The sequence below is a fragment of the Carettochelys insculpta genome, chromosome 4 (assembly GCF_033958435.1).
Source record: "Carettochelys insculpta isolate YL-2023 chromosome 4, ASM3395843v1, whole genome shotgun sequence".
NCBI classification, from domain to species: Eukaryota; Metazoa; Chordata; order Testudines; family Carettochelyidae; genus Carettochelys; species Carettochelys insculpta.
This window is the reverse complement of record NC_134140.1, coordinates 12461091-12480959: the sequence shown is the minus strand read 5'-3', so window position 1 is coordinate 12480959 and position 19869 is coordinate 12461091. Positions and strand designations below refer to the sequence as shown.

Here is a 19869-nt window from a genome sequence, read left to right as displayed (position 1 = left end):
TGTAAATGAGGCATGAGATATTTAAATTCACACCTCATTTGCATTTCTGATCAGCTGTGTTGACACGCCCCTTCCAAAAAGGAGGGGCAGCGTAGCCACAGACTAGGTGTATTTTATTTTAGCTTAGCGCCTTACTTTAACCTTCTTTCATCACTTGCAACCACTCAAAACCTACTTTTTATACTGAATCAAATTACTTTTGTTTATTGTCAATCCAAGTGTAAATAATTATTACTGGGGCAACAGGGCAGCTGCGTATGTCTCACTTTCATTGATAAAGGAAGCAAACCTTATGAACTTTCTGTGTGTAGAACATTTATACAGAATACTACCTTGCTTGGAATTCAGAACCCTGTAGCAAGGTGCTGTGACCTCACCTGGACTCAGAGGTGGAGGAGGCCGCTCAGAGACACTGGTGGGCAGGCCCAGAGCCGAAACACCTGTGCCCCGCCACTCAGAGGGTGGCACCTAGAAGCAGAAGGGACAGGGGCAGGGCTTGAGGCCCATTAAAGGCTGGGCCTCCAGGCAGGGTGGAGGGCCCTGACCAGACTCCTGGGCACCAGGAGCGGGGGACCCGCCACAGACCAGCCCACCAGCAAGAGTTGCCCCCTAGCTGCCCGGACCAGCTTGGGTGCCGCAGATCAGGCTGCTGTTGGGCTACTACCCCAACTTCCCGGATCTGCCAGGGTCCTCGTGCTGGTGGAGGACCCCCTTCCCCAGGGCCCGACCAGGAACAGAGAGACTGCCTGGTGCTAGTTACCCGGGGGTTAGAACATAAGAACATAAGAACAGCCATAGTGGGTCAGACCAAAGGTCCATCTAGCCCAGTATCCTGTCTGCCGACAGTAGCCAATGCCAGGTGCCCCAGAGGAGGTGAACTGAAGACAAAGATCAAGTGATTTGTCTCCTGACATCCATCTCCCACCTTCGACAAAAGGCGAGGCACCATACCTTACCCCTTCCTAATAGCCATCTATGGACCTAACCTCCAAACATTTATCGAGCTCTTTTTTAAACTCTGTTAGAGTGCTGGCCTTCACAGCGTCCTCTGGCAAGGAGTTCCACAGGTTGACTGTGCACTGTGTGAAGAAAAACTTTCTTTTATTAGTTTTGAACCTGCTACCCATTAATTTCATTTGGTGTTCTCTAGTTCTTATATTATGGGAAAAAGTAAATAACTTTTCTGTATTCACTTTCTCCACACCATTCATGATTTTATATACCTCTATCATATCGCCCCTCAATCTCCTCTTTTCTAGACTGAAAAGTCCCAGTCTCTCTAGCCTGTCCTCATATGGGACCCGTTCCAAACCCTTAATCATTTTAATTGCCCTTTTCTGAACCTTTTCTAACACCAATATATCTTTTTTGAGGTGAGGGTTCCAGAAGAACAAGGCCCCAGGGTCCTGCCTGACACTTGCAGTGCTGAGTCCTCTGACTGTCTGGAGCCCACGGTCTGTCACTGCTGGACTGTCCTAAAGACATAGAGATGTCCGACTGGCTGGAGACACCAAGGGCAGTATACCCCAACAAAACCTACCAGCTGGGACCGGCAGACCAGGCCAACTGGGACCCCACGTCGATGGAAGTAGAGGTAGGACGTGGCCCGGGGAATGCTCCCCCTGAGCCAATGATGGTGTGTTGCGGTCTGGATCCCCACTGCCAAGCTCAGGCATGAGCGATCAGTAGGGCCCCCGGCTGAGTCGCAGTGGAGTGGGAGGGCCTGCGATCCCCTATTCCCCTCGCCTCTGTAAAGCCACCCCATTTAGGGGATAGCAACCTGACTCCTGCCCCACCCTGAACTGAGGGCTGGCCTCCCCAAACCATTTATTTACCTGCTACCCCGCCCTGAAGCAAGGGCTGGGCTTCCAAATGGTGTATTTGTTTGCTACCCTGCTCTGGACTGAGGGCCAGGATCCCAACTGTCCGTTTGACCACTGCCCTGCCATGATCCAAGGGCTGGGCTTCCAAACCACTTGTGTGATTGCTGCCCTGCCCCAAACTGAGGGCTGGGCTCCCAATTTGCTCGCCTGCCTCCAGCTGGCCCTTAAAGGGGACCAGGCCTAGGGTCAGCCCGACCCAGAAGGTGAGTGGTATTGGCCCACACCTGCCAAGAGCTGGCCCTGATGAGGGCCAAAGTCATTACAAACCCCAAGACACAAAACTCCCAAAACAGAGATAGCAGAGTGTTCCTGAAACAGAGAAGCACAACTCAACCCCCAATGTTCTAGGATAAGCATTCCGTATACAACCTGATCAAAGCCCAGATCTCATGCTTCCCTACAGAGCTCCATTGCCTGCAAACAGGTTCAAAGAACACCTTATAGTTAAAGTGATAATGTGTAATTTTAACAGGTTTCAATATACCTGACACTGACATATGGCATTCCAACTGATTCTGCAGGCCAGGGCACTGAAAAGAGAGAACCTGTAACACAACTGGGTGAACAACTCAGCTCTGGCTTAAACAAAGACTGTGAATGGCTGGCTAAATACAGAAGCAGCTTCCCCTCCCTTGGTGTTCACTCCTCCAGATCAATTGCTGGTGGTGAGCCTCACCCTTGCTGACTGAGCTAACCTTGTTATCCCCACCCTTGCTCTGGCTTATTTATACCTGGCCTTGCAGATTTCCAAGACCAGCATCTGATGAAGTGAGTCTGTGCTCACGAAAGCTCGTGCTCAAAACTTTTCTGTTAGTCTATGAGGTGCCACAGGACCCTTCGTTGCTGTTACAGATCCAGACTAACACTGCTACCCCTCCAATACAATTCACATTTAATGATTCATGGGATTGATTTATCCCTATTATCTCCTTGAAAGTTGTCCAGGAACAGACTTCAAATTTTATTGATACAGGTTGAACTTCTCTAGTTTTGGACCCTCAGGACCTGACCAGTGCTGAATGAAAGAATTTGCTGGACCACGGGAGGTCAATATTGTCTAGCAGATTTACCAACACTTCCAGTGCTTACCAGACTCTTAGAAGACATTTAGGTGTATGTTACAGCTAAATAACAGTACTGAACAGTGACAGCCAGGACTGATGGCTGGAAACAAACTTTATGGGACTGTGGTTGTCCAGCCAGATTATGGATGTCTCCAGAAAAAAGCATGACTGACTACAGAAGTTCAACCTGTAATTTGCTCATTATTAAAAATTGTCTGACAAATACATTAGAGGAGGAGAGTTCAGCTGATGAGCTGGTCTCCAGCTATTTATTATGCAATAATCTCCTCTCAGGATGTTTGATAATGTGACAGGAGTGATCTTTACCTGCCAATAGATGAGGTACCAACAGATGGAGTTCCAGGATGTAGTGCACAGTTCCTGGGTTTTGTAGAAGGAATATATCTTATTCTTGTGCACTTCAAATGGTTTTCTTTGGCTGCTCTTTACTTAAATTATTGACAGAGGGATTATCTAAATCCCTTAGCATTGTTTATGGACCACTGCTGGAAGGAGGAGAGAAATGAGATGTCAAGAGAATCATGTAAATGCTCCCCATGTGAGTTCCCAGTCATGTCAATGTTCACAAGAGCAATCCGGGAAGCCGACTCAACTTGTCAGAATGTTTAAGGAAAACAAGAAAATGTAGTTTGTGGCTTTTTATTCAAATGAGTGTATGAATTTATGTAGTGTCTCCCTGTATAGCATTCCCAGAGCTGGTCCCACTGTTAAAACCCTAGTCCGGGTACTTTTCTTTTCTGTTCTGATTTCCCCCCTCCTTTTCTTAGCTGTCCTGACGCTCACTTCACTTCACTCAGGCCTGTTCAAAACTTTCCTGCTACGGATCATCCTCCTGGCCTCTTGTGCTCACCACGTCACCCCCTCTTTTGTGTCTCCTCCACTAGCTTTCCCTTTTCCACCACATCAAACACAAACATTTACTTGTTAGCCTGAAGGCCCCCTGCACCTGGACGACTACATGCTTTCTCTGATCTTATATGTTATCTCATCAACTTCTCCTGCCCACTCTGCTCCGCAGTTGAGATCAGGCTCTACCACTTGGTTCAAATCACCCACAGGTACCATCAGCCTTGCTTCCCGTTAGGCAGGGGACAGCCTCCCTGAACCTACCCTGTTCTCCTTCAGTGGTCTTCCCCTCTCTTCTGTGGTGACAATCTGCCTTCTTGGTTTCCTCTGCTGCTTTTAACTCCCAGCTAGTAATGGCTTTCTGGGAAGTATGAATGTCTTCCGTTTATTTATTAAAGAAAATAAAAGAACAGACTTAAATCTTACGTGTGTGTATTCCATAACAGTCAGTAAAACCTTTTTCTTCTTCTGTTATATACACAGAGAAAATACCTGTTATTTTTACAATACAATGTCTTAGCAGTAAGAAGGATAGCACTGGGATTATTGATTTTAATAGAACTTTTCATAGGAAAAATCTTGTGTTGTAATATTGCTTTATATTGCATAAGGAAATGCAGCATGGTAAGAATACAATACTTACAGGCATAACTAGAGCATTGTTCTGTTATCATCTTGAGCAGTTGGTATCCAAAGTCTCCCTGAACAAATAGAACCTTTTGAGGTTATATTTCCATTTAAAGCACAACAGTGGCACACAGGAGTGATATAGTTTGGTTCATCTAATTTTCTTGTGTAGATCAGAACTCAGCCATTGATTTCACCAGGGATTTGAGTAGTAAAAAATATTCATTGGTACCATATAATCTACTGGTATTATTACTTAGCAAATGTGGCTTAATAAGAAAAGGATTAAAATTGTAGCTGCCTCTTGGAAAAGTTTTGTTCTGTCTTTGGGAGTGTACAGTTAAATGATGGTGTGCAATTTTGTTTCCATTACTAGTAAATTCACCTTCAATTCCCTATCCTCACCCAATTGTCTATCATTTTTTGTCCTTATCCAAACTCTGCATGAAACATGGACTGCATTGCTTTGTAGCTGGACAATGGTATTGTAATTGGACCCTGCTCCTGTTTAGGACCTTTGGGTATGACACTTTAGTACAAATAAGTGCAGACTGCTGATTAGTGGGAGTACGGGATGAGGTGTGCAATGTGTTTATTGTGGTTTTACATTTAGGTCAAAGGCATTCACAGAACTGGATAAATGCTCGTTGTGTGGCACTTGAAATGTAAAGTATTATTATTATAAAAAATAAATGAGTATATTTTTGCAGTATGACCCTAGTTCTCAATAGCACCACATGTTTGACTTTCCTATAGATTTTATATTCTAGTTAAACACAGGTGTTGATTTGGGGCTATTCTACTGCTCTTATAATAGCAACCAGATCAATACTGTAGGCTTCAGGCTTTTCAGCCAGCAACTCTCTTGACTAGTGATCCACATTTGACTCCCTTCTGATGGCTACTTTTCCAGCCTTTCCCATTCCCTTGCTTATACTACAATATCCCCAGCAAGCCACACAAGTAAACAGGCCAGCATGTATGCTTTGCTTTCTCTCTGAAAGCTATAAACATATGTAATTGTCAGTGGTCACTAGTTAGGACAGAATTCTTTATAAGCAAGCGCATTGATTGTTAAGGTAAAAGCATTACAGAGAAAATGTATTAAAATATAAAAGAGCTTATACACATGCTAATAAGCTTACCAGAGATTATTCCCAGCCCTACCCCAAACTCCAGCACTTGCTCTGGTAGGAGTCAGTCCTTCAAATCCCATCAGGATTTTTTTGTGTAGGTACAAGTTCATAATAGCCTCAGCTCAGAAGTAGAACACACGAACAGATTACTATTTCCTTATCTAGCTGAATCTTTGTTGTACTTGGGCCTTTGATCTTGAGCTTTAGGAGCAGGATATTACAGGATATTCAGCAGAAAATGGTCCCCTCCTAGCTTCCAAAAGTTTTTCTTTTTTTCTCCATAAGTGGAGGAGGAGGAGAATTTGCATTCACTTCCTGCAAGATACTCACCAGGAAAACCATTTGCACTGTTTTTCCCCATATCCATCTTTGTCTGGCACACTATTTAATACAGTCCATTGACATTTGCAATAATTTTGTGGGTTCACATCCCATCCCATTCCCCACCCTTGAGAGAAATTACATACAATCTTGCTGCGTAATATAAATAAACAGTCACTTAAAACAATGGACCCCAAATGTGCTATAAATTAATTCTGTAAGACCGCCCAAAAGTATTGCAGGAAATGGCCAAATCTATCATAATTGAACTTATAATTCAAACTTAAAACCATCTGCTGCCCTGACATTAGATTTTTATCCAGAGACAAAATTCATAAAATGGGTACTGTCTAAACAAAGAAAGACTCTCTACATGTTACTGGTGAATTATGTTACCCTGGGACAAAAAACAAAACAAAACATGGTTAATGCCATATATGCTACCCCCAGTCATCCCGAGTGGGGAGGGCGTGGTTGTTACCGGCTATGGGGGGTTCAAAGCCTTTACATAGCTAGCCTTTCTTTGCTACAACAAGTCGTGTTGCTGTATTTGTGTTTGTGATGATTATATCATCTTACAGTTTTGTGCAAATTCAAAGGCCAGATGATATTTATTTTTCTAATATTATTTAACAAGTTTTTATAATATAATATGGCGAATATGGCAAGTTGGTGACTACAAGCGTGGCAAGCTCTGAATTCCTATTGGGTACTATTGGTCTAGGTTAAAATGAAACAAACATATACCTATCTCAGGCTGGATCTACACTTCCCCCCACTTCGAAGGGGGCATGTTAATCAGGGTGATGGGAGATTACTCATGAAGTGCTGCAATGAATACGCAGCACTTCATTAGGCTAATTCTCCCCCGTGGCAACTTTGAAGCATCAATTTTCAAAGTGCCAGCATGCGTGTAGCCACAGGCACTCAAAATTTTGAGGAGTAAAGTACTTTGAAGTAGTGTGGGCACTTCAAAATGCCCACAGCTACACATGCTGGCACTTTGAAGCTTCGTTAGTAACCTCCCATCACCCTGATTAACATGCCCCCTTTGAAGTTGGGGTCAAGTGTAGACAAGCCCTCACAGAACTATAAAGGACTTTTAGAGGTAATTGAGTCCAGTCTCCTGCCCTCACAACCGGACCTACTAGCTTCCCTGAGAATTTTTTTAAATATATTTGCCCCAGATCCCTAAATGGCACCTGAACTCACAACAGATGTTTTAGGATGCTAATTCTCAAATCACTGAGCTATTGCTCACCGCACAGGGGCAATCACTTTCATCCTGTGTTCCATGGTGTCCAGTGGAGGGTTTCCACAAACTATAGGTAAGATTTCCAGTGGGATCCACACCTCCAGTTGACGTTTCTTAGGAATCTTCAAATTAAAAAGAAAAGACTGGAAGTCTTTGGAGAATGGAAAATAGTGATTAGAGGTTCAAGGGAGGGGGATGGAATCTGGATTCAAGTTTCTGCCCCTCCTGATCTAGAGTTTCAACTGATGTAAGACAGAGTGGACACAGGCCATTAATTTCTTTCATAACTAAAATTGGCCTCATTCATTGTTCTGCAGGGCTGAGTGAATGCTTTTCAATTACTCTGAAAAGGCAATGTATTACAATGTATGGGCCAGCTCCTCACCTGGTATAAATCTGAATAATTCCATTGTCATCAATAAGTGCTAAATATTAGTAGCAGTTATTTAAGCTGTATGGGTAAGATAAGATACAGAAAACAGCAACCACTTTTTACTAGAAAAAATACAAGTTTTGATTCCAGGAGGAGCACCTTTTCTGGGTATATTTCTTCCTTGAAAGATCCCTTTCCAAAGGCAAAAGCAAAGAAATGAATCACGAGAAAATAGCTGAAAATGCCTTCTAAATTCCCAGTGAGAATTAACAATAAATCTTTGATCATATCTGGCTTTTGGGGCTGTAAAACACAACACCAAACCCTGTTGTTAGTACAAATAAGAAGGCATCAAGGTAAGAACAATTAAAGAGACCACAGAGAGACAGGTGGCTGTATTTAACTGGTGTACTGAAAACAGAGAAGTGAGGATAGATCTTGTCATGCATTGAAGAACACATGTAAATAGAACTCATTTCCAAGGTCACTCATTGTAGACCCTTGGTCACCTGTGATCCACACATCAGATGTTCTTTCACTTTCATTATACACATTAGAGATTTGTCACATCAACATAGGCAGCATACCAAAGCAGAAAACTGTGTATGTCTGTCATGGCAAAGGAGGTGGAGAAGTCTCAAGGATTTAAGAAGAAATATCACTAGGTCTTATCAACTTGAAGTAGAGGTAAGCACTCTCCTTTTATGCAACCGTTATTTCTAGTCACTGCAAATTAAGTAGCTTTTTATTTGGGGACAATTTTTAGTGCTTCCTTCGGTTTGTGATTCTTTGATCATGAATAACTTTATAAACCATTTATCTGGTCTAAAATATTATGTGTTATTGTTGTACAATATTTATTAGCTGTACTGTCCCTTACTCAGGAGTTTGCCACAGAGTAGGGATTGGTTTCATGTAATAGTTTCATATTGTTTGTATCATGAGTTGTATCTCTAAGTATGTTTTGGAGCTAAATGATATGGTTCAATAATAGTAGAAATCAAGAGCTAAAGGCAAGAGAAGGAAAGTGTGCTTTGAGATGAGATATTGAAAAAAAGATGGAGAGCTGATGAGGCAGAAATACAGGTGATCAGTGTTTTGAGATGACAGAAGCTGGGAAGAAAAATACTTTTCCATCAAGAGAAAAACTGTGAAGTGGGGGCAATGCTACATGTTTGCTTTATTTTTGGTGGGGGGGAGTTATAGCCACCCTAAAATTTACCCTAATCCCACTAGCTACTGCTGCTTTCCAGCTGCCCAGCTCTGAGTGCTGGCTACTGGTTAGGAGCTAAATTCAGCAACAGCAGAGGGGTGAGTTGGAGCAAGGGTGCCTGGACACAACTCCCGGCCTGTTTTCCCACTCACTGGTGGTTCTGCCAGCCCCTGAACCAGGTCCCCATGCCAGGACATCTCTGACGGGCTGCAATCAGCCAGTGCCATACACCGCTTGGATCTGATGTGTGGGGTCCAACCTGGGTATGAGGTGTGGCCATGGAATGGAATGGACAGGGCCTTATGGAAAGGAAAGATGACACCCCCCAACATTTTATGTCTGCCTCACCTCAGCCCCCTACCCCACACCAGGAAGGGGCTGGCGCTGCAGCTCCGATGTGAGGAGACATAGAAGAACCAGTTTTATTTGTTTGGAGGGAACCAGGGTGCTGGAGCAATTTTTATGTTGGGGGTGCTGAGAGCAATTCTGCCAACAGGGGGGCAGGAGGCAGTTGCCCCCAGGCCTGGCATGTCAAAGGGCCCAAACTGTCCCTTTTGCTTCAGCAGAGGCGGCAGCTGGACCTCCAGGCCTCTTTGAAGTGCTGCAGCATCACTGCTGTGCATGGCTGTAAGAGAAGGGTGGGGGGCTCAGTGTCACAATAGCCCTGAGGGCTGAATGCCCTATGCCCCACCCTATCCATCCTTGGCCCTGCCCCTTCCATGCCACAGAGCTGGGCCCCCCTCCTACTGTGCCTTGTGCCCACATCAGCTGTCAGTCCCACTAGCTGAGAGCCACTGAACCAAACTGTAATCCCTGTAAATAACAGAATCCACTTCTTGCCAGGGTATGTTGTAGCATCTCCCCCTCTGAAGCCATCAGTTCATCACCTGAAGGGATGGGAAGGGATGAGGAGAAGAGAGAGAGGTCAGGGAGCTTAAAACTTCTCACTCTCTCCTTATGGAATAGTTACTGCAGCTATTTTCAGGTCACGGATATTTTCGCCAGGGTCTTTTAATGCTCTCCATATTATTGCGCATATGACACTAGGGCCGTGTCTACACTAACCAAAAAATTTAAAATGGCCATGCAAATAACCATTTTGAAGTTTACTAATGAAGCGCTGAAATACATATTCAGCGCCTCATTAGCATGCGGGCAGCCACGGCACTTCGAAATTGACACGGCTCGCTGCTGCACGGCTCGTCCAGATGGGGTTCCTTTTCGAAAGGACCCAAGCTACTTTTAAGTCCCTTTATTGCTAGGAATTCCATAGGAATAAGGGGACTTTGAAGTAGCCGGGGTCCTTTCCAAAAGGAGCCCCATCTAGATGAGCTGTGTAGCGGTGAGCTGCCTCAATTTCAAAGTGCCACGGCTGCCCTCATGCTAATGAGGCAGTGAATATGTATTTCAGCGCTTCATTAGTAAACTTTGAAATGGCTATTTGCGTGGCCATTTCAAAGTTTTTGGCTAGTGTAGACATAGCCTACGGGTGTGTCTACACTTGCATTCCTCTTTTGAAAGAGCTATGCAAATGAGGTAAATTGAAAATGCAAGTGTGTCATAATTTGCATATTTGGAACCTCATTTGCATATTCTAATATTAAAATATCTTCTTTCGAAAGAAGCAAACCAGTCTAAGCACTGCTTTTTTGAAAGTAAACCCCATCTTTGAAAGAATCTTTCTTCCCATTAAATAAAGGGAAGAAGGATTCTTTCAAAGATGGGTTTACTTTCGAAAGAGCAGTGCCTAGACTGGCTTTCTTCTTTCAAAAGGAAGGTATTTTGAAATTCAAATACGCAAATGAGGTGCCAATATGTAAATTTACGACACATTTTCATTTTCAATTTACCTCGTTTGCATGCCTCTTTTGAAAGAGGAATGCAAGTGTAGACACACTCTAGTAGTGAGAGAGAAAGATGAAGGATGATCCAGTGGTTAGAATTCTGGCCTGGGAAATGTGAGTTCAATTCCTAGCTATGCTACAAGACTCTGGATAAACCACTTAGGCTGTGGCTACACTATGGCTGTGTCTACACGTGCCCCAAACTTCGAAATGGCCATGCAAATGACCATTTCGAAGTTTACTAATGAAGCGCTGAAATGCATATTCAGCGCTTCATTAACATGCGGGCGGCAGCCGCGCTTCGAAATTGACGCTCCTTGCCACCGTGCGGCGCGTCCAGACGGGACTCCTTTTCGAAAGGATGCTGCCTACTTCGAAGTCCCCTTATTCCCTTGAGCTCATGGGAATAAGGGGACTTCGAAGAAGGCGGCGTCCTTTCGAAAAGGAGCCCCGTCTGGACGCGCCGCGCGGCGGCAAGGAGCGTCAATTTCGAAGTGCGGCTGCCGCCCGCATGCTAATGAAGCGCTGAATATGCATTTCAGCGCTTCATTAGTAAACTTCGAAATGGCCATTTGCATGGCCATTTCGAAGTTTGGGGAACGTGTAGACACAGCCTATAGTTGCTATTTTAGGATACAAACATATGCCAAAATTCCAATTCTGCAGGTAAACACCATGCTCAAAATAGAAGTTCCAATTCACCTTGTCGCACGAGGGCTAGCAGAAACTTCAAAACAGCTGCTTATTTCGAACTTGGGTGCAGGGTAAAAAAAGGTTAACTTCAAATTTCATAAATTATTTCAAGTTATGGATACTTTGAATCCATAGCCTTAGTCTTTTTTCTTTTCTTTTGTAAAATGTGAAAAATAGCACTTCCCTCCCTCTCTGGAGTGTTGGGCAGGGTAGTGGGAAATATATTCGAGATCGGGCAGTGCTCATATAAGGCAGTGGTCGGTATATATAAATACACCCAGAGAAACAATGCAAACCCAAATCCTTAGCTAATGCTTTACTAAGCATACCAACTGCTCCACCCATTTCAAGAATGGAATCTAAGTTCTTAAAGACATTGATGATTGAAAATATTTGGCAAATTTGTATCAAGTTCACAAATCATTCTTGGATCAACCAAAAGTGCTTTTTTTCAGAAATAAATAATTTCCAATAGATATAGAGAAGTTATTATTCCCCTTTATTCAGTATTGGTGAGGCCACATCTAGAGTATTGCATCCGATTCTGAGCCTCCCAGTATAGAAAGGGTGTGCATGCATTGGAGAGGGTCCAGCAAAGGGCAACGAAAATGAAGAGGGGGCTGGAGCACCCAGCCAACAAAGAGAGGCTAGGGGATTTGGGCTTGTTTAATTTCCAGAGGAAAGATTGAGGGGTGATTTGATAACAGCCTTCAACTTCCTGAAAAGGGGTTCTAAAGAAGATGGAGATACGCTGTTCTCAGTAGCGAAGAGTGGCAGAACAAGGAGCAATAGTCTCAAATTAAAGTGGGGAAGGTCTAGGTTTGGATATTAGGAGAAATTATTTCACTAAGAAGGTGGTGAAGCACTGGCATGCATTCCCTAGAGACGTGGTGGAATCTTTATCCCTAGAGGTTTTTAAGCCCCAACTTGACAAAGTCCTGGCTGGGATGATTTAGTTAGGTATGATCCCACTTTGGGCAGGTGGCTGGACTCGATGACCTCCTGAGGTCTCTCAAAGCCCTAGGATTCTATGGCTCTGTACTCCTGACACCGGTCCAATGTTCAGGTCACTAGAATACATGGCCTATTCTTGAAGTTGTGCACACTTCTGAATGTATAGGCTCACAGTTTATTGCATTGTGTGCACGTGACATCTTCTTAACTACAGGAAAGGGCAATTAGCCACTGGGTATTAGTAAAAATAAAAGGCAAAAATAGTAACTATTAGGAACTAGGAAACTTTTATCTCTCCTGAATTCCAGTGGTCCCTCTCCTCCCATTGTTAGGGTTTAACATGCAATTTTAAAGACAATAGTACATTACAAACATAAGTGAGAGCTGGTCTTGAAGTTTTTCTGAACTAATTATAGGGAAGATAGATGCAGAACGGGCATAATTATCCAGAGAAATCAGTTACTTGTTCATATTCTCAAAGTTACAGATAGAGAATGGGGCTGATAATTATGGAGCACAAATAGAGAAGATGACCAGAAACAATAGACAATTTTGCATTATAGTTCATCACAATTGCATACTGGCCTCCCTCTTATCATGTAAATGTCAGGCTTGTGCTGTGTCTTAAATCAAATACTTCTGCTTTTTCTAGTCAGCCTGGAAGAGACATTAACATAGTCTCAATCACACCTCATGGAGTCCACAGTACCACATGATATCAGAACCAGACACACGGGATTGTGAAGATGAAATATCCTTCCCCAAATCAAGGGCTGGTGAACATGGCTGGTGTGCATCAGCTTTGGGACTGCTGCTCAGATTGGTTGGAATAGCAGCTGCATCTTGACACCCCATGTAACGAGGATGAGTCCTAGCAAACTCCCAGTTGGGTCAGGGTATATCCTGGCCTGACTTCCAAGGATGCCTGAGCTGTTGGCGCCAGGGCCCCTTCCATGGTGTGTAACATAACCCTGCACACTGAGTCCATCTTCAGCTCCCCCGGTGCAGCCCCAATGAAAGGCTCACATAGCACAAAAGGCCTTGCAATAGCTGTTTGCACCACATGTGCATTTTATGCACTTTTCAATTAGATTCAACGTTTCTGGTAGTATCCACAATAGGCCATGTTCTAGGTACAAACACTAAAGAAGGTACAGCTACTGATCTCAGCTAGTGTGAATATGAAGTGCTCCTTTACGTTTAAAGGAGCAAAACCTATTTGCTTCAGGGCTAAAGTTACACTACAGCAATCTGCCGACAGAAGTCACTGTCAGAAAAGATTTCTGGACAAATCTTCTGTCGACAGAGTGACTGGACTGCCCAGCCACTCTCTCAACAAAACAGGCACCCAGAATCACAGCAGACAGGGCAGCTCACTGTTCTGGATGCCCTGTCTGTTGAGAGGAGGCCCCTCAGAGCATCCACATAGTTTTGTTGTCCACAGACTTTGTCAACAGCAGCATTATGGCCTCATGGCTGAGATGCAGAATGCTGCTGGGCAAAGTGCTGACTTCTGACAAAAAAACTGTGAACAAAACACATTTTGTTTGTGGATGTTCCACCAGTTTTGTCAACAAAACTGGGGTTTTGTTGACAAAACCTGGTAGTGTAACTGTAGCTCTTCTGAAGATCTGGCCTATTGTCTACAAGTATCTAATCAATGTTAATAAACCAAGAACCTGAGAGGTGCAGCCCATAGCAAAATAGGATCCTGGTCCTTGACTAGAGTGCCTGGGTGCTATGATAGTATAAGTAATAATAATATAAGTAAATATTTCTGCAGTTCAATGGAAGTGGAAGAAGTAAGTAGTATAAAGTAGTAGGGCAGCTTATATCAAACTAATTCTGAAAGGCTACATCTCCACCTACAGCAATTTGGTTCAATAATCAAAGATTTCTTGTGGAGTTTTTAGATATTGCAGAAATAAAAAAAAATCATTCTCAGATAATTTTAAAGCAGATTGGGGAGTACCTTGGCTCAGACAGAGACACCAGTTTTGGCATACGGGATGGAAAACATTGGCATCAAAGTTTTGTCCAAGGTAAGTCAGCAAAAGAAAAAGCTAATACCTGATCCCCTCATCCAGTCTCTAAAATATACTGTCTCTCTCTTCTCAGTCTGAGTCTGAGTAGTAGTACAGAGAATACAATGAGAGAAGTTCCAATATAAAAAGTACCAGATTCTGAACTGAGTTCCACCAGTGTCAGTCAAGAGTAATTCCATTGATTCATTGGCCTTACTCCAGATTTACACGGGTGCAGCTAAGATCAGGATGTGTGCCCACAAAATAGTCATAAACCACATGTTAATATACTTCTCTTCATAAGCGGCATATATTATGCATGAAAGGAATATTAAAAAGTATATCAATAATTTATAAGGTGCCTGAGGGAGAAAAGAATAGATGGAGTGTGGAGGGCAGAAAAGAGAACATGTGACATGTCTCTGGAGGCTGATAGAAGGAGCTAGATCTTCCAGAGATGTTAATTATCACACCAAAGCAGACTTTGGGGCAGTATATTTATTTATATGAATGAATGATCTAATCATGTGTGTGAGGGCAAATCAACACTACGAAATGAAGTTGCCCTAAATAACTGCTGTGGCAATTCATGTCCACTCTATGCCGATCAGTCAGCAGTGCTGGTTCTCACCAAGTGAGCTCTGTTGGGAACTCACAGCTGAAGCCCACCCTGACAGACCAGCTGTGAACTGACAGCCAGCCGGCAAAGTAAGTAGTGCAGTATCTACACAAACAATGCAGCATCCTAGCTACATCGACCTAAACAATGCCCCTCTCATGAAGGTGGAGTTATTAGGTTAGTGTGGTAAGTGTTTTATAATGAGCAGGTGCAACATTTGTGGTGGGCAGACACTCAGGCTAGGGCTACACTGAAGCCCTAGCTCAAAGTAAGTTATGCAAGTTGCGTTACTGGAAAATATGTGGCGCTATACCTATCTCATAGGACTGGAAGGGACCTTGAGAGGTTAGTGAGCCCAGTCCCCTGCACTCACAGCAGGACTCAGCACCACCCCTAACAGTGTTTTTTTTAAATCACTTTGCCTCAGATCCTTAAGTAGCTATCACTGAGCTATCTTTCCCTTTGTCCCTTGCAAACTGTGTAACTTATTCCAAGACATCTTATTTTGAACCTAGTGCAGGCACTATACCAGAGTTCGAAATAAGTGATTCATTCAAACTCCCTGAACTCGGACAAGGGTTACTGGGAATGAAACACCCTGCTATTTCAAGCTCAGTGTTTGGCTGCACAGTTTCTATTTTGGGATACAATGGTGTTGCTTTAACCTAAGAGTATACACCCTGGCTACATGTATATTACAGAGATCTTTCAAAATTGGATCTGACTTGTGGGGTCCAACCTGTGTATGAGGCGTGACCATGTGTGTCTGTACATATTATGTGTACATCCACTTGAGGAAGAGGAGGCTTCCAGAAGGAGGGTTTCCTTTTGGAAGATTCCTGTGGGCCGTGTGTCTGCACATGTATTTTGGAGTTTGAAAGAGCTTCTTCTGGACTTTGAATCACGTGGCCATATGCTAATGAGGAACAGGAAACTTACATCTGCACCTTATTAGCATCTTCTGGGCTTCTCACTACCACGTTGCTTTCAGAAGAAATGGCACGTGTAGAAGCAGCCATAGGCTACATCCACACTACAGAGATCTTTCGAAAGAAGCTCTTCCAGAAGATCACTTCAAAAAGAGCTTCTTTCGAAAGAGTGTGTCCACACACACAAAAAAAAGTGGATCGAAAAAGTGATGTGCTCTTTCGAAAGAGAGTGTCCTTACAGCCCCCACTCTTTCGAAAGAACAGGCCAGGGATAAAAAATGAAGACTGCTCTTTCGAAAGAAGAGCCCTCCAGAGTGTTTACACATTTTCTTTCAAAAGAAGCTTTCAAAAGGGGGTGCTCTTCCTGAAACAGGAAAGGGAGAGTGATTTGAAAGGAGCACCACATTCTTTTGATTTTCTTTTGAAATAGTTCTTTTTGTGTGTAGATGGTCCATGGGCTCTTTTGAAGGACCCACCTTTTTTCAAAAAATCTTTCAAAAGAACTTGCTAATGTAGAGACAGCCCCAGAGGTTAGTTCAAAATAGGGCCATTGGACCTACTGTGGTTTATTTCAACATAGGATCTATTCCGTATCTACAATGTTCCTATTTCAAAATTGTTATTTTGAAATAGGTGCTATTCCTCATGGAATGAAGTTAACCTATTTTGAAATCAGCCAATTGCTATTGCAAAATTATTTTGAAGTAGCAGTTGCATTGTGTAGATGATAGCAAACTTATTTGGAAACAATGGCTGTTATTTTGAAATAACTTTGCTGTGTAGATATACCTTAAGGCTGTGTCTACACCACAGCGTTCTGTCAACAGACGTCACTGTTGACAGATAGTTTCCGACAGAACGTCTGAAGACAGAATGCGTCCACACCTAATACAGACTCCCTACTGACACACTCTGTTGGCAGAGAGCAGTCAGCCTGCCTAGCCCTCTGTTGACAGAACAGCCAACCAGAAGCTCTGCAAACAGGGCTGACTGGTTAACTGGAAGCCCTCTCTATTGACAGAGTCCCCCAAAGCATCTACACTAGTTTTTGTTGATAGAGTCTGTTAACAGAGGCTCTATGCCTTGAACAGTCACAACAGAAGTCTGCCAGGAAACAAGCTACATTCTGTCTACAGATTCTTGACAGAACACATTTTTTAGTGTTGATGTTCCCTGGATTTGTTGACAGAAGGCTACGTCTGTCAACAAATCTCTGTAGTGTAGACCCAGCCTAACTGTATAACATAGGGCACATTTTTTTACAAGTGAGATTAATCACTGAGACATTGTACAAGAATTTCATGAAGCCTAGCTACGAAACATCTTCTGCTGTACTTTATTGCGATGGTTACACTACAGTGATCTTTTGCCAGAAGTTACTGTCGGAAGAGATATCCCGACAAAACTTCTGTCCGCAGAGTGTGACCACATACAAAAGCCAATTGGAAGAGCTCTCTGCTCTATTGACAGAGTGGCTGGACTATCTGGATGATCTCTTGACAAAACAGACACCTGGAAGCACAGCAGACAGGGCTGCCCAGGATCCTGGAAGCCCTGTCTGTTGAGAGAAGGCCCCCCTCCTTGAGCATCCACACAGCTTTATTGTCAACAGAACCTATCAACGACAGGTGTTTTTCCTCATCTGGGAGAAGCACAAGGTTGTTGGTGGAAGTGTCTGCTTTTGTTGAAATTTTGTCAGGACAATGGATTTTATGTGTGGACATTCCACCAGTTTTGTCAACAGAGCTGGGGTTTTGTCAGCAAAACTTGCTAATGTAGCCATAGCCGATATGTACTGTAATAATGCTAGCATACAGGTAAGCCAGACTGATCAGCATTCAGTTGAGGTGTAAGGTCCTTGGCATAAGCTGGCATTAGTTCTCCCCACCTCAGAATGTAAGTCTAGATAAACTTCTAATGTACACTCAAAAAACTGGATGTATTTTCAAAAAACAGCACAGCTACCTTTTTTAGCACTTTAAAATATATTGTGAGCAAATTTAAGGTGGAAAGATGTATCTAACCTCTTCAGGGATTTTCTTTTAATCTCACAAATTTTCTTCTGCAAGATTTGTCAGTTGTCTCTGAAGACCAGCCCAAGGGCTGCAGAAAATAATTTAAGCGATTCAGTAAAGCACATTATCACTAGTATCACTATGTATCAAGTTTTCCAATTGCTTTGCAATAAACATTTATGTGAGAGGCAAAGGTCTTTGCATGACAGAAGCCCTATACAACCTCAATCCACTTCCAGAGCTTTCTGTATTTCAATGCAATAATTGTAAACACCCCTGCGTATTCCTTTTCATAAATAATCAACTTGATAGCAGAATATTTGAAGTAAAATTTTAAATGATTCTTCTTTATTTGCAAAATGTTACATTGTAATGCAGAGATAGAGATATATGTTTTTTAAACATCGCATAATTTATTGTCCAAATAGCTTAATCACTCTCCTGCAGTGTCATAGAATAGTATCATAGGGTTAGAAGGGACTGCCAGGGTTATCTAGTCTAATCCCTGTCAAAATGCAGGCTACTTTACCCCTTCCCTAAACTGTGTAGAACTGACAGCCCTCACCATCAGCTCAGCTCCACCCCCATTACTCCCCCTCCTCCAAATTCAGCCTCCTTCTGCCCTATCTCACCTATACTCCTTCTAGGGATCTTCACACATATCCCCCTTGTCTTCCAGGACGAGGGTCTGCGGTAGTATCCCTCTCATCTCTCCTTTCCCAGGTTGGAGGCGGGTAAGTCCAGGGGTTTCCACACACCCCAACACCATTCCAAGTCTGGGTGCTACAGGGCAGAGTTTGAAGAGCAGGGGCACAATCCTTCCTGAAGTTCTCATGGAGGAAGAGGGAGCAGTTTCCCTGAGCTCCTGGGCTCTTTGTGAGAACACAAATAAGAGAGACATTACGGGCTTGTGGCAGGGTGTATGCCAAGGGTGAGCTGCAGCTTTTTGCGTCTTCAGGAGATGAGCTTGAGAACCTTGTGAAATCCCGTCACTGGTGATAAAATCCCAAGGGTTAGCAATTCTGATATTGCAGATGATGTTCCAGAGCCCATTCCACCCTATTGCCTGCAATCCCTTTGACTCAGCTACAGGGTGCATCAGGAGAGCCGCACAACTCTGGGTTCATTATGGGAGACGCCATAGACCAGTGAGCCACAACTCTACTGCAAGAACACTGCAGTATCCATTTGGGAATGTTCATCTTGACCAACCTAAAGAGCCCAGCTTGCTAGACAGTGCTGAGAACCAGCCCTCTGAAAATCAGCATCTATTAAGCAGCCTCTGGCTGGACCCTCAAAAATTAAGGCACCTGAAATTACTAGTTGTAGGCCAGATTTCCATGTGTGATTGTACATATAATGTGTAAGTCTATTTGAGTTTGGCAATGAGATATGCACATTTTGCAATAGCAAAACAGTTACTATGAAACCATTAACATCCAGGAGGACAGAACAACCTGTACAAAGCACAGACGGGCCCACTGGCAATTTCAGAGCTACCACAGTATATTTCATTTATAGCTTGCAAGCCTATAGTCAGTCCTATCTATTCTCTAAATCCTTCACTGTTTTATTCTGTTCTTGCTGTAATGCACGGACCTACAGGCCACTATAGAAATCAGCTTTGTAAGAAGGTCTGTAAGAAGTTTTGTAAGGTCTATAAGAAGTTAGCTTTGGCACCTTTTTTTATATTCAGATAGGTGTGACTATTGTGACAGGGTCAGGCCAGAAAGCTAGCTCCATGAAAGAGAGGCAACACCTGGCAAAGGAACAGATGTTACCTCAGGGCAGAGAGGAACAGCTGAGCTGGAAAAGCAGCCAAGGAGGGGCTGCTACAAATCAGTTAGAACCAGGTAAGCCCACTTGAGGCTGCTCTAGGCCTCCCCTCCCAGGACTGTGGGGAAGAAGGGAAGAAGAGGCTGGAGTGGCAAGGAGAGAGTGAGTTAGAGATCTGAGGAAGAACTTCAGAGGTGCCAGAGACAGCAAGGGAAGGGAAGAGTTTGTATGAAGAGCGTCTGGGACCTCCCTTTTCCCAGACAACCAGGGGGTGGT

The 19869-nt window shown here is 43.5% G+C and overlaps 1 long non-coding RNA gene across 1 annotated transcript in view; it reads left to right on the top strand.

The window, feature by feature from the left end:
- The first annotated feature begins 8080 nt into the window (after window positions 1-8080).
- Window positions 8081-19869, top strand: part of LOC142011936 (uncharacterized) — a 92776-nt gene continuing 80987 nt past the window's right edge. The window contains exon 1 of the long non-coding RNA XR_012645219.1: window positions 8081-8213. This is a non-coding gene — a long non-coding RNA (uncharacterized LOC142011936). The remainder of the gene's footprint in view (window positions 8214-19869) is intronic.